The 21406-nt window shown below is 43.0% G+C and overlaps 1 pseudogene; it reads left to right on the top strand.

Moving 5' to 3' along the window:
* Positions 1-21406, top strand: part of LOC124268871 — a 120098-nt pseudogene that overhangs the window by 94261 nt on the left and 4431 nt on the right.

Below are 21406 nucleotides of genomic sequence, written 5' to 3'. Positions count from 1 at the left end.
AATATTTCTGTTTAGAGTATTTTGTTTTTATTTAAGGTGAAGAATGCAGTACCGTCTGCTTCCTTGGGTGATTTCTCCAAGTTTATAATTGATCAGAAACATGCCCGAGTTGCTGAGGAGACACCACCTATACCAGCAAAGATGGAGCAAGGCAGTAGTGTGGTGACAATTGTAACAGACAGGGAATGTTGTTCTCATCAAGACCAAGTACCTGCAGTAAGCAGGCCATCAGAAAAGGGCAGTCAGGCCTCACACCACTTCCGTGATTCTAGGGAACAGGTTGTGAACAGGTCACACACTCATCCTCGATCTTCCGACAAGGGTAAATCAAGTCTGTACTTCACAACATCCCTTGACCTCCTCCACATCCCAGAGACAAGCTACTTCCGGAGCAGTTTGGAGGACAAGATGAGCGACTATGAGGACATCTGGAAGAACTCGATGTGTGAGAGTGACAGTATAAAGAACAACATGAAGTGCAATATGTGGACTCAGACCCAGGATGGGTTTGGTCAGGACATTCAGCGTGTGCACAATGACATTAGCCCAACCCATAATGAGTCAGGGATATCAACTCTCTCTCTTCCAATGGAGGATCACTCCCGAAGAACAATGTCCACAAGGCAATAGCTATGAGTTCTTCCCAACAGTCCAAGCATGTGTCATGTGAACCGAAGGTGAAGGTTAATCCGGGACACAGTGTACGAGGTGTTGTCGATATATACTCTATGTCGCATGTTCAGAAGTATCAACAGCAGATGTTGGTTGTTCAGGGGCACCCACGACCGGGTGTGGCCAGAAAAGAGTCACCCAATTCCAAGTCAGCACCTAAAACTAAACCACCTCCTTTGCCAAATCTGTCACGGATTAAATCTTCATCAACATCGTCACTATCAACACTGGCTCATTCACCCATCTACGCTGAACCAGCAGATGCTGTCAATTGTGGGCACCCAGTTAGTGTCCGAATCAGGCGACGTTCGGCACCATCATACAGTCCCAAGGATGGGCCTGATCTGTTGATTGTTCCTACAGCCCATCTCGCTCCCAAGGTATCCCAGCAGCCACAGCTGGAGACCATCTTATCACCACGGAATGTCCCGACAACTGACATGATATCAGACTCCAGCAGTTTTGTTTTCAGTTTCGGTCGTGAAAAAACTCAAGAGGTCAAGGTTGCGGAGACCAGGAGTAGCAGACGTGCAATTTGTCGCAGTCAGAGCATGAAAACAGAGCGGCAGGAGACACACAAGGTGACAAGGCAGAGGAGTTTAAAGGAGAGGTTTGCTCGGTTAAAAACTGATATGTTGAAATTTCGTACACCAGACAATAACAAAAGTGTTGTTTCAACTACTGAGTTTGATAAGCATCGATTGCGGGGTGAGAGTGCAATTGATGATGCTCTCTTCTCTCTGGAAGACTTGGAAACTACTTCTGGGAAAGTGGAAAGTCCACCACTAAATAAATTCCCTGTGTATAAGAAGCAGATGTCCACAGACAATCGAGCATCATGTTTCTCTGAATCATCAACCGTGCAAGACATGATCTCATGTGCTCACCCAGAGTTTAATGTCCTCCCACTCCGACCCCTCACCGTCCGCAATGTCAAGCGTGTGTCTGAGTATGACAACGTCAATGCCTACACCCCTGCATCTGTCACAGCAAGCACGGCAGGCACAGTGTTTTGTAACCCATGGGATGATACCCCGCTGGAGAAGATATTGCATTCACAGAATGGTGCTCTGCAGCCTGCCATGAATGCTGAAGAGCGTGTGCAACGTTGGCAAGAAAAGACTCGATGTGATAGGAATAAAGTAACTGTATCAACCAATCAGAGTGTGAGTATTGGCCATGTGTCTGATGTGCCTAGTGCAGATTCCATACCAAAGACACCTCATCGAGATCAGTCATGGATGAATGCAAGTGTTTCGGCACATCCGACTCAGGTTGCCTATTCAACAGATTCATTACAAAGTGCACATGTAAATGTTGCTCTTGACGACACCCTCGGAGGGATTATTCTTGATCCTTCAGATGATGACACAGTGATTACAGACAATCTTAGTGAAGTCATTAATTCAGATCTACGGGAGCCGAATCCCCACGCCTGAAGCCCAATTGTACTTGTAAGTCAGTCACCCTCATACTGTACTGTCTACCCCTCATCACCTACTGTCACCCTCACCACTGTACTGTCTACCCTCATCACTGTACTGTCTACCCTCATCACTCTACTGTACTGTCATCACCCCTACCCTCATCACTGTACTGTCTACTGTCTACCCTCATCACCACCCTACTGTCTACCCTCACCCTCATCACTCATACTGTACTGTCTACCCTCATCATCACTGTCTACCCTCATCACTCTACTGTCTACCCTCATCACTCTACTGTCTACCCTCACTCACTGTACTGTCTACCCTCATCATCACTGTCTACCCTCATCTCTCTACCCTCATCACTGTACTGTCTACCCTCATCACTCTACTGTCTACCCTCATCACTCTACTGTCTACCCTCATCACTGTACTGTCTACCCTCATCACTCTACTGTCTACCCTCATCACTGTACTGTCTACCCTCATCACTGTACTGTCTACCCTCATCATTGTACTGTCTACCCTCATCACTCTACCCTCATCATTGTACTGCCTACCCTCATCATTGTACTGCCTACCCTTATTATTGTACTGTCTACCCTCATAATTGTACTGTCTACCCTCATCATTGTACTGTCTACCCTCATCACTCTACTCTCTACCCTCATCACTCTACATTTTAAGTACAGTTCAGCATGTGCTGAATTTGCCTTTTGACATGAATTTTGTTTTGGCAATGTCTCAACTGGTATGTGATTTTATCAAATGTAACATGATATGTAATCATTATACAATGCCATCCGGTAATTGCGCGCACCTAAGCACATCAATCGCAACACTGCAACTAACGTATCTTATTTTTTGTGGTTTACGTGACTAAACATGCTGGTATGAATCATATTTACCTTGAAATATAAGTTTTATTGACGACAAGAAGATTCTAATGTTGCATTATGCCATACGGTTGACCTTACCGGCGTTCTGACAACATAGCTTGCTGTCCGGTAAATCATAACATCCAGCTGGAGATCCAAAGTATGGAAGCGTATTAGGGCCAGATTATTTTCAAAAATCACTTCATCAATGTAAGGAAGAGTGTTTCATATTAATGAAGAAAATGGTTTCCAATTTTCATAAAACTGTCAATTTATCTGTCAATTACTGTTATTTACTTACCTTTAGTGATTAAAAGCCAGTCCCTTATAGAAATGTCCCGATTTCAAGCACAAATGTGGTAGCAGACGATGTTTACCTTTGATACGGAAGCACGCTATTGCAGCTGCGCGGAATTACCAGACTCACTTGTATATCTGGTCTAAAAAAGGGGGTTATATAACCAACAGCATGTCCATTCACCAATCTCTGTCCTTTGATAGTTATGATAACTCATGCTTATTCCTTATCTCTTCATTTTCCCCAAATGTAGTGGAAGCATTATGTGTTACGTCACCAAGGCCATGCACCCTTGCCCAATGTAGATACACTGGAACCATAGGACTAAACCCATTGACAAGTTACTCTCTCAATTTTCGCTCAGTGTGAAAGGGTTATCAGAGCCTTCCCATCAAACTTATTTGGGTCATGACAATGTTAGGCATCGATTATATTCCTATTATACAATATCTGATTGTTTCATGTATGGCATTAAATTAGTGAAATTCTTGGCTTAATTATACATTGCGACTTCAAGACTCGAAAAGGTCAGATGTTAATGAGATCAGTTCAAACAATGAACTTTATACAGTCAGTGCCAAGAACACTGTTTGAGAATCTGATATACAGAACATGAAGGACAAGCACTCAACTACTGACAGGGGAGCGCAGACATCTTCTTTCTGCAAACCTCAAGACAGATCAAGAGAGCATTATGGTAGAGGCTTCAAACATTCCTCTATCCACCTAATATGTTTTCACCCACAGCTATGCAAGAATTGCTAAAGACTGGTTAAGTTGTAGCGATTATTCAGCCTTCTGCCATCTTTAAGATGTATACCTACACATCCTCCATTCATCAAGCATCCAGGAAATATCTTTGTATTCTGAACTAAGGCCAGCATTGCCAATGGAAGGTGCTTCCCTTTTTAACTTCTGTGGCTTCATGGTTATTTCAGCAAGTGAGCAAACCCATCTTGAAGGCTGGTGTTTCAACTACCAGAAGTCAGACCTCCTTCCATGTCATTATCTCAAAGTCTGAGATTTTTGACATGTTGGAACGACATTCATGTAACAAGATCAATATCTTAAATTAAAAGTTTCTTCCTAGAGCTCTATGCCAACAGATTTCAGTCAACCATCAGCAGGTGACTTTTATGACTTCTCACCTAAGCTGAAACTCTCACACTTTGGGGCAGACTGCAATTATGACCCATTCAGATATTCCATAGACTGTTTTTACATCATCACGATCTCAAACTTGTCTACCACAGTGTCAGTGGAGGAACTTACTTGAAAGATTTAGATTATGACCTACATCTGTTTGTAGGCACTTCTCTTCAAGGCTGGGGAGGTAACGTCAGGACTTTGGTGCAAATCAGAGAAATCTCTTCACATCGACCAGCCGATTTCAAAGCAGTAATCTGAACAATGTCACACTAAGCATTTAACCAGGTTTCTCATGATCTGCACAGACAACTCAGTTGTGACTTCTTTGAGAGGCATTTTAGAAGTTGGGAAGTACAATATGGAACAAACTTTATGGATAACAACTTTTATTCGTGAGTGCGACGTTTCGATGCAGATTCTTGTATCAAGCAGGAATCATCCTTGACAACAGTATTCCTCCTTGACAACGGTACAAGGATCTGTATCGAAATGTCACACTCACGAATAGAAGAAGTTGTTTTACATAAAGTTTGTTCTATATTGAACTCAGTTGTGCCTTTCTACATAAATCTTCAAGGCACAACCAGATTAGTGATGGCTAACAGGGTAACTGTACAACCGGCGAAACATTCTCAACTTCAAGAAAAAAACAACACACATTCCAGGAGCATCAATTGCACTAGCATACCAGCCAAGCCATTTCAACAGAATGGATGCTCTGGCTACACAGGAGCAGTGTTAGAAGTTCATACCTCTGTTTGCCACAAGATTCAGTAAACAGACAGCAACCTTTGAATCCCCAGTTCCTCACTTGAATCAACAATTTTGATTCCACAAATCTTGCATAAGGTTTTGCAAACGAAAAACTTTAAACTGATTTTGATCAAGCTGTATTCGGCATCAAGAATGGTTTCCACACCTAGTGGCCACAGCAGGAAAACCAACAAAGACTTCTTAAGTGGCCAAATCGAATTACACATCCTCATTCAAAACAGTTTCGTCCCAAACTGGAACTCTTCAGGTATGGAACATAGTATAAACAGCCTTACTGAATGAGGATATTCAGCAGGTACAGCAATCTGTTTCATTCTTCATAAATGATAAATGGATTTTGGTCAGTTTGGGGTCAGTTAAAGCCTAAAGAAGCTGACTGCTTGTGTCATCTCAGAAGCACAAGTAATTGCAAGGGTTAACATGGCAGCACTCTGTTCTGTCATAACTACCGTCAAAGGGGGAAATCTCTCAACAGTTCTGCAACTCATTGCTCTTCTGACATTTTGCATCAGCAGAAGAGGTTCTTTGGCTTGGGATCTAAACATAGTACTTGAACAGCTGACCAGTTTACGAACCTTTCAACAAACAGATTTTGAACTTCCAACACAGAAGATTATTTTTCTTCTGGCATTATCTAAGGCAACTAGAAGATGAAGAAATTATTTATTCCTCTTTCAATGAACACTACTACCGAAGTTTCAACAACTATCTCCTTCTTGGCCTACAAGACAGCAGATTTGGATCCTCCGTCAGCTTCTAATCCTCCTTCAGTTATAGCTGCCATTGCCTCGGCCTTAGCCCTTCACGGCAGAACTAGCAGAACACATCCAAGGTCACATTGCGCATCGAAGCCAGGTTACTGTCCCACAAACACAACTGAGAGTACATCACCCCAGTTGTACAATGTAATTCAGGGCACGAATGTCACGAGTACATCACCCCAGTTGTACAATGTAATTCAGGGCACGAATGTCACGAGTACATCACCCCAGTTGTACAATGTAATTCAGGGCACGAATGTCACGAGTACATCACCCCAGTTGTACAATGTAATTCAGGGCACGAATGTCACGAGTACATCACCCCAGTTGTACAATGTAATTCAGGGCACGAATGTCACGAGTACATCACCCCAGTTGTACAATGTAATTCAGGGCACTCTAATGTCACGAAAGTACATCAAGTTGTACAATGTAATTCAGGGCACCTAATGTCACGAAAGTACATCACCCCAGTTGTACAATGTAATTCAGGGCACGAATGTCACGAAAGTACATCACCCCAGTTGTACAATGTAATTCACATCACAGTTGTACAATGTCAACGAATGAAAGTACATCACCCCAGTTGTACAATGTAATTCAAGCACCTAATGTCACGAGTACATCACCCCAGTTGTACAATGTAATTAAATGTCACAGGGCACATCACCCCAGTTGTACAATGTAATTCAAGGCGATGTCAACATCACCCCAGTTGTACAATGTAATTCAGGGCACGAATGTCACGAGTACATTACCCCAGTTGTACAATGTAATTCAGGGCACGAATGTCACGAGTACATTACGTTCATGCCCATGTGGTTTTCAAAGCAAATCACAATTTACACATTTTGCTTGAGCCCACCACTTACTGTTCAAGCAATAAAGATAAGGAAGAGTATGTATTTTAAGAGTAAAAATATTAATAAATGCTTAGACACAGTAACCAGATGAACTTTCTTCAGCCTAGCCAGGTCAAGAGCTATCAACGAAACTCTCATCTCGAAGTTTAGAAACTCAACTTCAGAGGAAGATCGAATGGTTTATTCAGCGCTACTTACACAGAAAAAGGATCATCAGTTCATGTCTGAACACTTAGCATCCATTTCGGCAGGCTTAACTTCATCAAGAAGGCAAGGACTATTATCTTCCTGTACTTGGAGCAAGAAATTTACCAAGACAATCTACAGAGCCCCATGGTCAGCGCCATCCATCTTCGCAGGAGAAATTGATGAGGTCGCCAAAGAAGTCTCTAAAGACTCCAGAGAGGTGATGATGATCAAGTCTATTGATACACTGGCTAGTGTTATCCGTCAGACCTCCCAACGTTATTCTGGCAAATCAAAGTTTGCAGGCATAGAGAGAGCAAGGGAAAAGAAATTCGGCAACGCTAAAGGAAACAAGGATTCTTTTCGTCGCCCATCCGGAGCTCCAAGAGGTAACTACGGAAGAGGTCGGCCCTTTAGAGGTGCCAGAAGTTCTAGACGATGAAGAACGGGTTCGGAGCGACTGGAGTCTTCCACCCCCAGCCATTCCAATCCAACCTTCACAAGTAGGTGGACGTCTACAACACTGCTGGAAGAATTGGGGAATTCTTCAAGACCCGACTTCGTATCTCAGATCCTACGCAAAGGTTACAGGATACAACTACAAGCAGTTCCACCAGTAACAATCAACCCGCTGGTTCACAACTACGTACACTGCAGACTAGAAGGGAAATCTACTAGAAGCCATCACATCTCTAGTAGAGAAAGAGGCAATCGAAGAGATAAAACAGGAGTGCGTCACACCAGGTTTCTACTCCCCAATTTTTCTTGTACCAAAGACAAATTCCAAAGAAAATTTCCGACTTATTTACAACATTAGGAAATTCAACAAAGATTATCTGTTAACACCCGCAAAGTTCAGGATGATACATCTACCTCAACTATGACATCTCGTACGTCCGCTAGTCTACCTCGCCAGCATAGACTTACAGGATGCATACTTACACATCCCGATCCCTCCGGAGTCAAGGAAATATCTTCGTTTCCTGTTCAACGGACGTCATTTCCAATGGAAGGTCCTGCCATTTGGAATAACGTCGGCCCCCTGGTTGTTTACTTGAGTGACAAACCCCATCAGTATATATCTACATCTTCGAGGTCTACGCAGTGCGTTCTACCTAGACGACGGGATTCAAGCTCAGCAAAATCCCAGTCAACTCAGACTGCAATTGAACTTCACCATCAGACTTCTCACTCAACTAGGATGGCTAGTGAATCTCCTCAAGTCGGAACTAGAGCCTACTCAGGATTTACAATTCCTAGGAATACGGCTTATTACAGCGGAGAACAGCATCCTCTTTCCCGAGGATCTTTGGATCAAGATACAACAAACGATCTCTCAAGTTACTCCGTTACCACTACGAGAATGGCAGAGCATATTAGGTCTCCTCACGTCAGCTCAAGACATGACGCGCAGAGGAAGACTACAACTGCGCCCACTACAGATTTTTGTGAACGCTCATTTACACAGTCTGGACCCCTTCAGACTACCAGACAGACTTAAACCATATCTACTATAGTGGACTCAGAAGTCGAATGTTTGCGGAGGAAACTACTTAGTAGAGCCGGAGTGCAACATCCACCTCTACGTAGATGCATCACTTCCAGGATGGGGAGCACACCTCGAGAACGAAGTGGCAGCCGGGAAATGGTCGAAACAAGAAATGAATCTGCATATCAACATGCTCAAGATGAAAGCAGTAGTAAATGCCCTACTACATTGGTCCAACAAACTAAACATCTATGTAAAAGCATGCCACATTCCAGGAGCCAAGAATGTAATAGCAGATGCGCTATCTCGACCACATCAACCATCCCCAACAGAATGGATGTTACATCCAGAAGCATTCAGATGCATTATACAGATGATAGGATCTCCACTCATAGATCTATTCGCCACAAGATTCAACAATCAACTGGCAACATTCATCTCTCCAATTCCCGATCCGCAAGCATGGGCGACAGATTCTTTAAGCATCCCGTGGGAAGGACTAAACGCCTACGCGTTCCCTCCCCAAGCGCTAATACCACAAGTATTACAGAAAATCAGGCAGACGAGGAACCTTACTGGCCGGCAAGAACGTGGCTTCCTGTTCTCTTACAAGAACTCGGAAAACCAAAACTACAACTCCCAGATTGGTCGAACCTATTAATACATCCTCACACAAAGCAAGCTCACAAGTATCCCAGGTTATTCCACCTACACGCATGGAGCGTATCACGACTTCCTTGTCGAAAAGAGGATACTCCGCCAGAGCAGCGAAAGCAGTTACACTAGCTTTACGCAGATCTACCCGTAACTTTGTATGACGACAAGTGGCAAAGCTTTGAGAAATATGCATTGAGGAAAGGTTTCACAGCGATGAAAGCAACACATCCTCAAGTGGCGGAATATCTTTGTCATCTCAGACAAATAAAGAGATTAAAAGGTTCTACACTATCTACATACCTAGCAGCCCTCAGTTCAGTTATCACCATGAAGACAGGTGTTAAACTGACTAAAGTGCCAGAGTTACTGGCCTAACTACGCCATTTTAAGCAAGACCAACAAAAGAATTTATAGAGCTGGCTTCGGATCTCAACGTAGTGTTACAGCATCTCACCAGTGATGCGTACGAACCACTAGAAAGAACATCTTACAAGTTTCTTACACAGAAAACGCTATTTCTGATCGCCTTGGCAACACCAGCGCGGATGTCAGAAATACATGCTCTGGACTTTGAACGAATACGTTTTGATACACATCACAACATAGTTCATCTGGGATTGAGATTGGATTTCATTGCTAAGAATCAACTGCCAGGTCAACCAGACAGACAATTCCACATCCCAGCATTATCTACAATCCTTGGGGCCACAGGATATACAGGACCTATCCTTATGCCCAGTCAGAGCACTGAAAATCTATCTACAAAAGTCTAAAACCAGGAGGAAAATTCAAAACGCCTTTTCATCCCCATATCGTCGGAGACACCACAGAGATCTCATGCACTAAGATATCAGTTTGGATGAGAGCAATCATACTTCAAGCCTATAAAGCAGCAGGACTTGATCCTCCACGAGCCTCCAATCCTCATGAAGTTAGAACATTGGCATCTACACTCACTCTACATGGAAACTGCTCAATATCCACTATCATGGAAGGGTGTTTTTGGAAATCGGAGACGCTATTTGCTAACCACTACCTCAGAGATATCGCTACCGAGGACGTCTCCGGTATTCACCAGTTTGGGACTCTGGTTGCAGCACAACAACTGACGGTCCCGCAAAGGCGCTGACATGAATCTTGCCCTTTTATCGCATGTCTTGCAAAGCTCATACTCCAGGGAATAGAGCTTATAGTCCATGTACACGTCTAGAACAGACTAGCATGAATATTAGACCCCGTACTTGTAAGGAATTACTTGTACACGGATAGGGTCACTGCTCCACTTGATACGAACATCAAGAGTTGGAGTTGCTTAAATCCACACATATGTCAACAGAAGACAGAATTGATAAGTTGTGGTCCCCCCAAATTCATCAGAGAAAGTTCGACATATGGATCAGCAGCAGCAGCAGTGCCATCAGAACTTCCCATGGGGGGTAAATAGGACGTAAATTCATCAGTAGGAATCCAGAAGTGGCTTGACCCACCACCAACTCCGTCAGATTCTACAAGCAATAAGCATGAGTCAGGATAAGGACAAATATGTAATTTTCTGAATAAAATTGATATTTTTATACTTATCCTGACTCATGAGGTGAGCCCTCCCAGCCTCCCCACAAGGCACTCTGGATTTCCCGGTAAATCCGTGTGTCGGACTGTAAAATACGGAGAGAGTGGGGAGCATGGGTGACAGGTGGCGCCGTTTCCCGCCAAAACCTTGGGACGGCAGATGACTCCTGGTAAGTGATTTTACGTCCGCTTTTTTGAAGGGAGCTTCAAAAGGGGGATTCAAGTGTTCCACTAGCATTCGGAAGGAAAGGGAGACAAGCAATAAGCATGAGTCAGGATAAGTATAAAATATCAATTTTATTCAGAAAATTACATTTTTGTCAAAACTCTTGAACTGTTAGGCTTTTAAGACTATAGGCTTTTAGAAATGTGAATATTTTCATGTTTTCTTGTGACCATGACCTGTTCCTCTGTTCCAGCTCAGTCCTCATGCCACAGTAGCACCACCAACCCTGGTGGCAAGATTCGTGAATACATCTTCCGGCTCTCCATCGACCACAACACAACATTTGGCAGCACCATCGAGAATTTCATCCAGTGTACTCTTGAAAGTCAAGAACGCAACCCACACCATGTCATGCGCAATGTGAGTACAAACAGTCACCTCATGAACAATGGGAGTACATACAGCCACGTCATGAACAATGGGAGTACATACAGTCACCTCATGAACAATGGGAGTACATACAGTCACCTCATGAACAATGGGAGTACATACAGCCACGTCATGAACAATGGGAGTACATACAGTCACCTCATGAACAATGGGAGTACATACAGCCATGTCATGAACAATGGGAGTACATACAGCCACGTCATGAACAATGGGAGTACATACAGTTGTCATCTCATGAACAAGTAAACTAGTACATACAGCCACGCTCATGAACAATGGGAGTACATACAGCTAACATCATGAACAATGGGAGTTTACATACAGCCACGCCATGAACAATGGAGTACATACAGCCACGTCATGAACAATGGGAGTAGCATTATACAGCAATGTTTACATTCCCACATGAACAATGGAATGTACATACAGCCACTTCATGAACAATGGGAGTTACATACAGTGACCTAATTGAGAAGTCATGGGGTTATCCAACAATGGTTAGAATCAACAAGTCAGTACATACAGGCCACGCTGACATGAACTCATGGGAGTACATACAGCCACGTCATGAACAATGGGAGTACATACAGCCACTTATTATCCATACAGTGAAACATAACTGAGTACATAAAAGTCATATGTTGCACACGTGTAATAAACCCTAAACAGAATTTCATTGGTCAGTTATCCGACCATGACCTTCATGAACCCATTGGAATGTGGAACTACTTTTTTCATTCACAACCGTTTACTACAAATTTGTTATGAATGTTCAATCTCGCTACTATCCTGGTTAAGAGAATGAACCAATTAAATGCTGTAAACAACAAAATGTTACAAAAGAATTTTTTTTCACTCAACATGTTTATTAATATGTGATTTCAAGAAAAGTACAAACTTCATGAGTAAACATTAAGTTAGATTTTGATAAGCTAACACAATTGCAGAAGACAACAAGATGGCTTCTCCCATCCCAGTCAACAGTCTCGTTTTAGATAGATGGGCAGCTAAAGGGTCGTGTTATCAGTGTAGAAAATGATAACAGACAAATTCATGACATTCCTCCCAATGAACTCAATAACATTCTGTACAGATTTTTTATGAGTGTGCGCAAAACCAATGCCGAGGGGTACCAGCCTTCGACTTAACAGGGAATGCTCGCTAGTTTCGATCGACACGTCAAACACAAAAATTATGGCAAGTGTCTAGCAACTGATCCAATGTTTGGCCAAATGAAATCGGTTTTAACTTCAAAACAAAAACAACTGAAAAGGGATGGGAAGGGTAACTTACCGAACAGAGCAGAACCTTTGTCTGATAGGGAAGTAGATAAGCTGTGGTCGTCCAGGCAACTAGGAAGTGATAATCCAGAATTGATCATAAATACCCTATGATGGCAAAACACTGCATTTTGGGATGCGATCTTGTACACCACATCGGAACCTATGCTGGAGGGACATCACTCTAAAACCTAACACAAACAGCCTTGAATTCCTAGAGATGTGTGAATGTCAAACAAAAACTTGAACGGGGTCTGATCCATGAAACACTAGAAACCTTTGTCCTCAGGTATGGGAAAACACACACAATCCTGAAAGATGTCCAGTTCAAATGTATAAACGGTAGAGATCCCTTAGGCCTGCTGACTACTGTAAAAATGACAGTCCAGTTTATCTTGCCACTGCTTGTAAATGCACACCACTTCCAGGTCAAAACTGGTTTAAACGACAGCCCATCGGTCGTAACAACCTTGGTGGAATTATGAAAAACATGATTTCCAAGGTGGGCATCACAGGTGACAAACATTTCACAAATCACAGTGCCAGAAAACACATTTATGCAATGTCCGGCATAAAAGTTGCAGAGTGGTATTGCTCCAGAAGCTGAACACCGAGATATGCTCTTCTGTCGGGCTAACTCAGGCAAAAATGTGCAGATCTTGTGAATGCATATATTCCTGACTCCAACCTGTCAGAAGCTGAACTCACAAATATATATCAAAAGAAACTTCATTCTTTCTTCAGGGCACTATAAAAGAACATGAGATGGTAAGATGATTAAAATTGTTATTATTTCATTGCTGAGATCACTGTGAAATCTTGTGACGCCATAATCAGTTCCATTATATTCCTGACTCCAAAACATGGGTATACAGAAGTCAAGTCACAAGAATAAAACTAAATTTCTCAGTTCAATATCGTACGTTGATTCCAGCGCTTTGAGCGAAATTTCGCGGTCAACATCGCAGAGCGCGCCGAAAGCATTATCATGCTGGAACTGTAGACCTGGGCCATGAGCCGCCATGAAAGGAACGAAGTTCAGGGTGAGCACCTGGTCGCTGTAAAGCAGCAGCTGTGAGGTTTCCACGGATGACCAGAAGTCGGAAGCGTTGTTCCCACAGAAAGCACCCCACACCATGCAACTTCGCTCGAATCTGTCGACTTCCTGTACACAACATTGGGCATACCGTTCATCGACGCCGTCTCCAGACTCTATGCCTGCCATCCGCGAATCTGAGGGATTCATCGCTAAAGACGATTTCGATTCCAGTCTCTGGGTCCATCGGAGTTGACGTTGGGCCCACAGCAGACGCTGACGTTGATGAAACGGCCAATATTGGCCCAACGATATGGACGCCGAGAATGGAGATTGGCAGCCCGCGAACCCGATTTTGAATGGTCTGAGGACAGTCGACCTCTAAACATCTCAGCCTTGGTTCGTAGTAGCCGGCAGAAATCTGTCACGTAGGTGACGAGGATCTATTGACGGTCTTCTGCTTGTGACGCCACACGCGCGACCTAATCTCGAATCTTTGGGCGCATCAGAAGTGGTGCCAGTTTGTTGTAGACGACCTTGCAAGTCATACACAGTAACGACGGCTGCATCCCATTGCTCTTAAGCGACGCCAATAACTGATCTTCCGCTTGTAACATGCCAACGCTGCACATTTGACAATCGTGGCATTTCAAGCACCGTTGGAACTGTGGTTTAAAAGTGTCTTTTCAATTCTTGAGGCCAATGCAAACGTCGCATATGAAGAAAACTTCAATGCAAAGATCACGATGATCGACCGCACGCAAAACCTGATTTGGCACTAACGTCATTTGCACGACGAATGGATGGGTTTGAGTGGGTTTTGCTAACGTCTTTCTAGAGTCGACAGTTAGGGATCCCATTTCGGATACATAGATGTATCATCAGAGAAAAATTATTCATTATTTTTCAAATTACATTTTGTGAAGTTTCTTTTTTGACTCAATATAGTTGAAATCCAGAACAACACTAAAGCCATATCTTCTGAGATTATTCGCACAATATTCGCTGAACCTATCTAAGGTGGTGTTTTCAAATCAATTTCGGAAATTCAATGGGTGCGACTGCCAGTGTCACCAAATCAGCTGATCCGACGATCTATTGACCAATAAATTCCATTGACCAAATATAAACAGTAGTTCCGCAACCTTTTTTTTTTTTCATTTGAAATTTTCATGTCAGTGTTCCTTGAAAGTTGGAGTCCAGTCTCCCGAATGGAGTGACAGCGCGTGACTTCGATCACCCACTCTTGAATTGTAAGGTTACTATCAGAAAATCAAATTTTACAAATGATTTTAAAACATATTATTAGAAATTGAATTATAAGGTAATTGAAATCAACACTGTGTCATGTTTTACATGTATTTGTCAGAATTTCTCTCTTTCAAATTGGCGTTAGATTTTTCAGTCGTCAGTGCGCAGCGACATTGACCTTGCCGTATTTGTATTCATACGCTTCCAGGCTATATTTAGATCGCTTTCAATATTGGAGCTGTCTGTAAACCTTTTCTATTTGCAACTAAAACCTTCTGAAAAGTAGGGGGTAATAAAGAAATTAACACGCTCGCGTAGATGTCATGTTGTATTTACAACACTCGTGCCAGAAAAATGATATTTCCCTCGCTCTCACTCAGAAAATATCTTTTTTCAGGCACTCGTGTTGTAAATACAATATGACATCTACGCTCGTCTATTAATCTCTATATCTTGCATAGTGTTGATGGCGAGTGATGTGTTAATGATGAGTTTTGTGTTGATGGTGACTGTTATATTGATGGCAAGAGATGTGTTAATGGTTAGTGTTGTGTTAATGGTGACTTATGTTGATGGACAGAGATGTGTTGATGGTGACTGTTGTGTTGATGATGACTGTTATGTTGATGGAGAGAGATGTGTTGATGGTGATTGTTGTGTTGATGGTGAGTGTTGTGTTGATGGTGAGTGATGTGCTGATGATGACTGTTGTGTTGATGGTGACTGTTGTGTTGATGGTGACTGTTGTGTTGATGGTGAGTTTTGTGTTGATGGTGAGTGTTATGTTCATGGCGAGAGATGTGTATTGTTAGTGTTGTGTTGATGGTGGCTGTTGTGTTGATGGCGAGAGATGTGTTGATGGTGATTGTTGTGTTGATGGTGAGTGTTGTGTTGATGGTGAGTGATGTGCTGATGATGACTGTTGTGTTGATGGTGAGTGATGTGTTGATGGTGACTGTTGTGTTGATGGTGACTGTTGTGTTGATGGTGAGTGATGTGTTGATGGTGACTGTTGTGTTGATGGTGAGTGATGTGTTGATGGTGACTGTGGTGTTGATCTTGATTGTTGTGTTGATGGTGAGTGGTGTGTTGATGGTCAGTGATGTGTTGATGGTGACTGTTGTTTTGATGGTGAGTGATGTGTTGATGGTGACTGTTGTGTTGATGGTGACTGTTGTGTTGATGGTGATTGTTGTGTTGATGGTGAGTGATGTGTTGATGGTGAGTGATGTGTTGATGGTGAGTGATGTGTTGATGATGACTGTTGTGTTGATGGTGATTGTTGTGTTGATGATGGTGATTGTTGTGTTGATGGTGATTGATGTGTTGATGGTGAGTGATGTGTTGATGGTGAGTGATGTGTTGATGGTGACTGTAGTGTTGATGGTGAGTGTTGTGTTGATGGTGACTGTGGTGATTGTTGTGTTGATGGTGACTGTGGTGATTGTTGTGTTGATGGTGAGTGTTATGTTGATGGTGAGTGATGTGTTGATGGTGAGTGATGTGTTGATGGTGAGTGATGTGTTGATGGTGAGTGTTGTGTTGATGGTGAGTGTTATGTTGATGGTGAGTGATGTGTTAATGGTGACTGTTGTTTTGATCGTGAGTGTTATGTTGATGGTGAGTGATGTGTTGATGGTGAGTGTTGTGTTGATCGTGAGTCTTATGTTGATGGTGAGTGATGTGTTGATGGTGAGTGATGTGTTGATGGTGAGTGTTGTGTTGATGGTGAGTGATGTGTTAATGGCGACTGTTATTTTGATTTTGAGTGTTATGTTGATGGTGAGTGATGTGTTGATGGTGAGTGATGTGTTGATGGTGACTGTTGTGTTGATGGTGAGTGATGTGTTGATGGTGAGTGATGTGTTGATGGTGACTGTTGTGTTGATGGTGAGTGATGTGTTGATGGTGACTGTTGTGTTGATGGTGAGTGATGTGTTGATGGTGAGTGATGTGTTGATGGTGACTGTTGTGTTGATGGTGAGTGATGTGTTGATGGTGAGTGTTGTGTTGATGGTGAGTGATGTGTTGATGGTGACTGTTGTGTTGATGGTGAGTGATGTATTGATGGTGAGTGATGTGTTGATGGTGAGTGATGTGTTGATGGTGACTGTTGTGTTGATGGTGAGTGATGTGTTGATGGTGACTGTTGTGTTGATGGTGAGTGATGTGTTGATGGTGAGTGATGTGTTGATGGTGACTGTTGTGTTGATGGTGATTGTTGTGTTGATGGTGACTGTTGTGTTGATGGTGAGTGTTGTGTTGATGGTGAGTGATGTGTTGATGGTGAGTGATGTGTTGATGGTGACTGTGGTGTTGATTGTGATTGTTGTGTTGATGGTGAGTGTTGTGTTGATGGTGAGTGTTGTGTTGATGATGACTGTTGTGTTGATGGTGAGTGGTGTGTGATGGTGAGTGTTGTGTTGATGGTGAGTGTTGTGTTGATGGTGACTGGTATGTTGATGGTGAGTGATGTGTTGATGGTGAGTGTTGTGTTAATGGTGACTGTTGTGTTGCAGGTGCGGCAGTTCATGACAGGAATCAAGAACTACCTGGTGAAGCATGGGGAGGGTGAGCTGGAGGGGCTTATCGAGAGAGAGAGAACCAGGGTGAGTTGTCATGGCCGTATTCCAACAATCTGAGGGTTTGATTGCTTCCAGATTTTGTCATCTACTATCTGCAGTGCTAATAACATTCATGAAACATACTCTCTCACTCAACTTCATTAATTTGTAGACTCTCTCTTGGAGGACCAAATATTAAACTAACAAATACTTTGTTGTCTCCAGCTGGGGGCCAATGAGTTCCTGAACATTGATGCAATCATTGAGGGTGCCCTTCACGTGTGTGTCCTCCGGCCTGTGAAACACCACATCTACCAGCTGTTTGTCCAGGAACACAACAGGTAAACACTTAGTGTACAGGCAGCCTGCTATGGCATGTCCTGTGATCTGTTCTTCACATTGTTCCACACAAGTCTGCCATAAATCCCCATGTTTAATCTCATCCTTGCCTCCCTGTGATGGATTAATAATGTTTTATGTTCCATGTTTTCATTTTGTCAGGTCAGGAAGCCTGAAGCTGATGACAAGGAATATCATGTATGCCCGATCGAAAACACCAGAGGAGATCGGCATCAAGGTATGGGGAGACTTGTTTAGAATTTACATATCTCAACCAGTGTGTGAGTATGAATATGAATATGAAGTTTGCAAAAGTGTGATTGTATTCTATTGAATAGATTGGATTATACTGATATATTCTGTGTACCAATGTGCAAGTGTACCAATGTGTTATTGGGTCAGTAATATGCTCTGGTCAGTTGTACGTTTAAGCCTGTGGTCAGTTGTACGTTTAAGCCTGTGATCAGTTGTACGTTTAAGCCTGTGGTCAGTTGTACATTTAAGCCTGTGATCAGTTGTACGTTTAAGCCTGTGGTCAGTTGTACATTTAAGCCTGTGGTCAGTTGCATGTTTAAGCCTGTGGTCAGTTGTACTGATACATCCTGTGTCCCCCAGACTGGCATCCAGCCCCCAAAGCAGGCAGACATGGAGTTGATTAAGCATCACCTGGACAAGATGCAAAAGGCATACTCACCCTTGAAGAAGCTGGAGAACTTACTGTTTGCCACCTCCACCATATACCAGTGTGTAAGTATACAGGTGCCCTATGCCACCATTGTCAGTGTGTGAGTATACAGGTGCCCCATTGTCAGTGTGTGGGTATACACGTGCCCCATTCCACCATATACCAGTGTGTAAGTATACAGGTGCCCTATGCCACCATTGTCAGTGTGTGAGTATACAGGTGCCCCATTGTCAGTGTGTGGGTATACACGTGCCCCATTGTCAGTGTGTGGGTATACAGGTGCCCCATTCCACCATATACCAGTGTGTGAGTATACAGGTGCCCCATTCCACCATTGTCAGTGTGTGAGTATACAGGTGCCCCATTCCACCATTGTCAGTGTGTGGGTATACAGGTGCTCCATTGTCAGTGTGTGGATATAGATGTGCCCCATTCCACCATTGTCAGTGTGTGGGTATACAGGTGCTTTATATATCAGTCTTTCACAGAAACGTGCTGTAAAGAGTTGTGTAAGTGAATCCAGTAATCATGGGTTTAACTCATAAATTCATCATGAGTATCATTCACAATTTCACTTTCACTATCAGCTTAGTAGACTATTAGTAAGTAGTTACAGAATGATTTGATGATTTAATCAGCGCGGTACAAAGTTTACCACTGCTGCTGACCTTTACCTTCAATGTTGCAGGTGCTGCAGAAGCAGCTGTCCATGACTCAGCAGTCGATGGGCGCAGACGGTAGGTACTGACAACACACTGGCATCTCAAGACATTTGTAAAGCTTTCAGTGGTTGTATATTCAGATCTGTTTCACAAGGGATACTCCATTGTACCTTTCTATCTTTCAGATTTCCTGCCTATGTTGATTTACGTTCTGGTGCATTGTGGACTGGTGTCTGCAGAAATTGAGGCTGAGTACATGTGGGGTTTGCTGCATCCCTCCTTGCTTACAGGGGAAGGTGGGTACTATCTCACCACCCTCAGCAGCGCAGTCCTTGTCCTCAAGAACTTCCAGCAAACACAGGAGAACCACGGAGCACACCACCTGGTGGGTCTATTGGTTGATTGCTTGTCATCGTACCTAGTGAGCCTATTGGTTGATTGCTTGTCATTGTACATAGTGAGCCTATTGGTTGATTGCTTGTCATCGTACCTAGTGAGCCTATTAGTTGATTGCTTGTCATCGTACCTAGTGAGCCTATTGGTTGATTGCTTGTCATCGTACCCAGTGAGCCTATTGGTTGATTGCTTGTCATCGTACCCAGTGAGCCTATTAGTTGATTGCTTGTCATCGTACCTAGTGAGCCTATTGGTTGATTGTTTGTCATCATACCTAGTGAGCCTATTGGTTGATTGCTTGTCATCGTACCTAGTGAGCCTATTGGTTGATTGCTTGTCATCGTACCTAGTGAGCCTATTAGTTGATTGCTTGTCATCGTACTTAGTGAACCTATTGGTTGATTGTTTGTCATCGTATCTAGTGAGCCTATTGGTTGATTGCTTGTCATTGTACCTAGTGAGCCTATTAGTTGATTGCTTGTCATCGTACTTAGTGAACCTATTAGTTGATTGCTTGTCATCGTACCTAGTGAGCCTATTGGTTGATTGCTTGTCATCGTACCTAGTGAGCCTATTGGTTGATTGCTTGTCATCGTACCTAGAAAGCCTATTGGTTGATTGCTTGTCATCGTACTTAGTGAGCCTATTAGTTGATTGCTTGTCATCTCACCTAGTGAGCCTATTGGTTGATTGCTTGTCATCATACCTAGTGAGCCTATTGGTTGATTGCTTGTCATCGTACCTAGTGAGCCTATTAGTTGATTGCTTGTCATCATACCTAGTGAGCCTATTGGTTGATTGCTTGTCATCGTACCTAGTGAGCCTATTGGTTGATTGCTTGTCATCATACCTAGTGAGCCTATTGGTTGATTGCTTGTCATCGTACCTAGTGAGCCTATTAGTTGATTGCTTGTCATCATACCTAGTGAGCCTATTGGTTGATTGCTTGTCATCGTACCTAGTGAGCCTATTGGTTGATTGCTTGTCATCGTACCTAGTGAGCCTATTGGTTGATTGCTTGTCATCGTACCTAGTGAGCCTGTTAGTTGATTGCTTGTCATCGTACCTAGTGAGCCTATTGGTTGATTGCTTGTCATCGTACCTAGTGAGCCTATTAGTTGATTGCTTGTCATCGTACTTAGTGAACCTATTGGTTGATTGTTTGTCATCATACCTAGTGAGACTATTGGTTGATTGCTTGTCATCGTACCTAGTGAGCCTATTGGTTGATTGCTTGTCATCGTACCTAGTGAGCCTATTGGTTGATTGCTTGTCATCGTACCTAGTGGGCATATTAGTTGATTGCTTGTCATCGTACTTAGTGAACCTATTGGTTGATTGTCATCGTATCTAGTGAGCCTATTGGTTGATTGCTTGTCATCGTACCTAGTGAGCCTATTAGTTGATTGCTTGTCATCGTACTTAGTGAACCTATTAGTTGATTGCTTGTCATCGTAGCTAGTGAGCCTATTGGTTGATTGCTTGTCATCGTACCTAGAAAGCCTATTGGTTGATTGCTTGTCATCGTACTTAGTGAACCTATTTGTTGATTGCTTGTCATCGTACTTAGTGAACCTATTGGTTGATTGTTTGTCATCGTATCTAGTGAGCCTATTGGTTGATTGCTTGTCATACCTAGTCAGCCTATTGGTTGATTGCTTGTCATCGTACTTAGTGAGCCTATTAGTTGATTGTTTGTCATCGTACCTAGTGAGCCTATTGGTTGATTGCTTGTCATCATTACATCCAGTGAGAGCCTATTGGTTGATTGCTTGTCATTGTACCTAGTGAGCCTATTGGTTGATTGCTTGTCATCATACCTAGTGAGCCTATTGGTTGATTGCTTGTCATCGT

Source organism: Haliotis rubra, unplaced genomic scaffold (genome assembly GCF_003918875.1).
Source record: "Haliotis rubra isolate DU_JTF1 unplaced genomic scaffold, ASM391887v1 Scf140, whole genome shotgun sequence".
Classification (NCBI taxonomy): Eukaryota; Metazoa; Mollusca; class Gastropoda; order Lepetellida; family Haliotidae; genus Haliotis; species Haliotis rubra.
The sequence above is the reverse complement of the archived record's forward strand: the minus strand, read 5'-3'. Positions and strand labels throughout refer to the sequence as shown.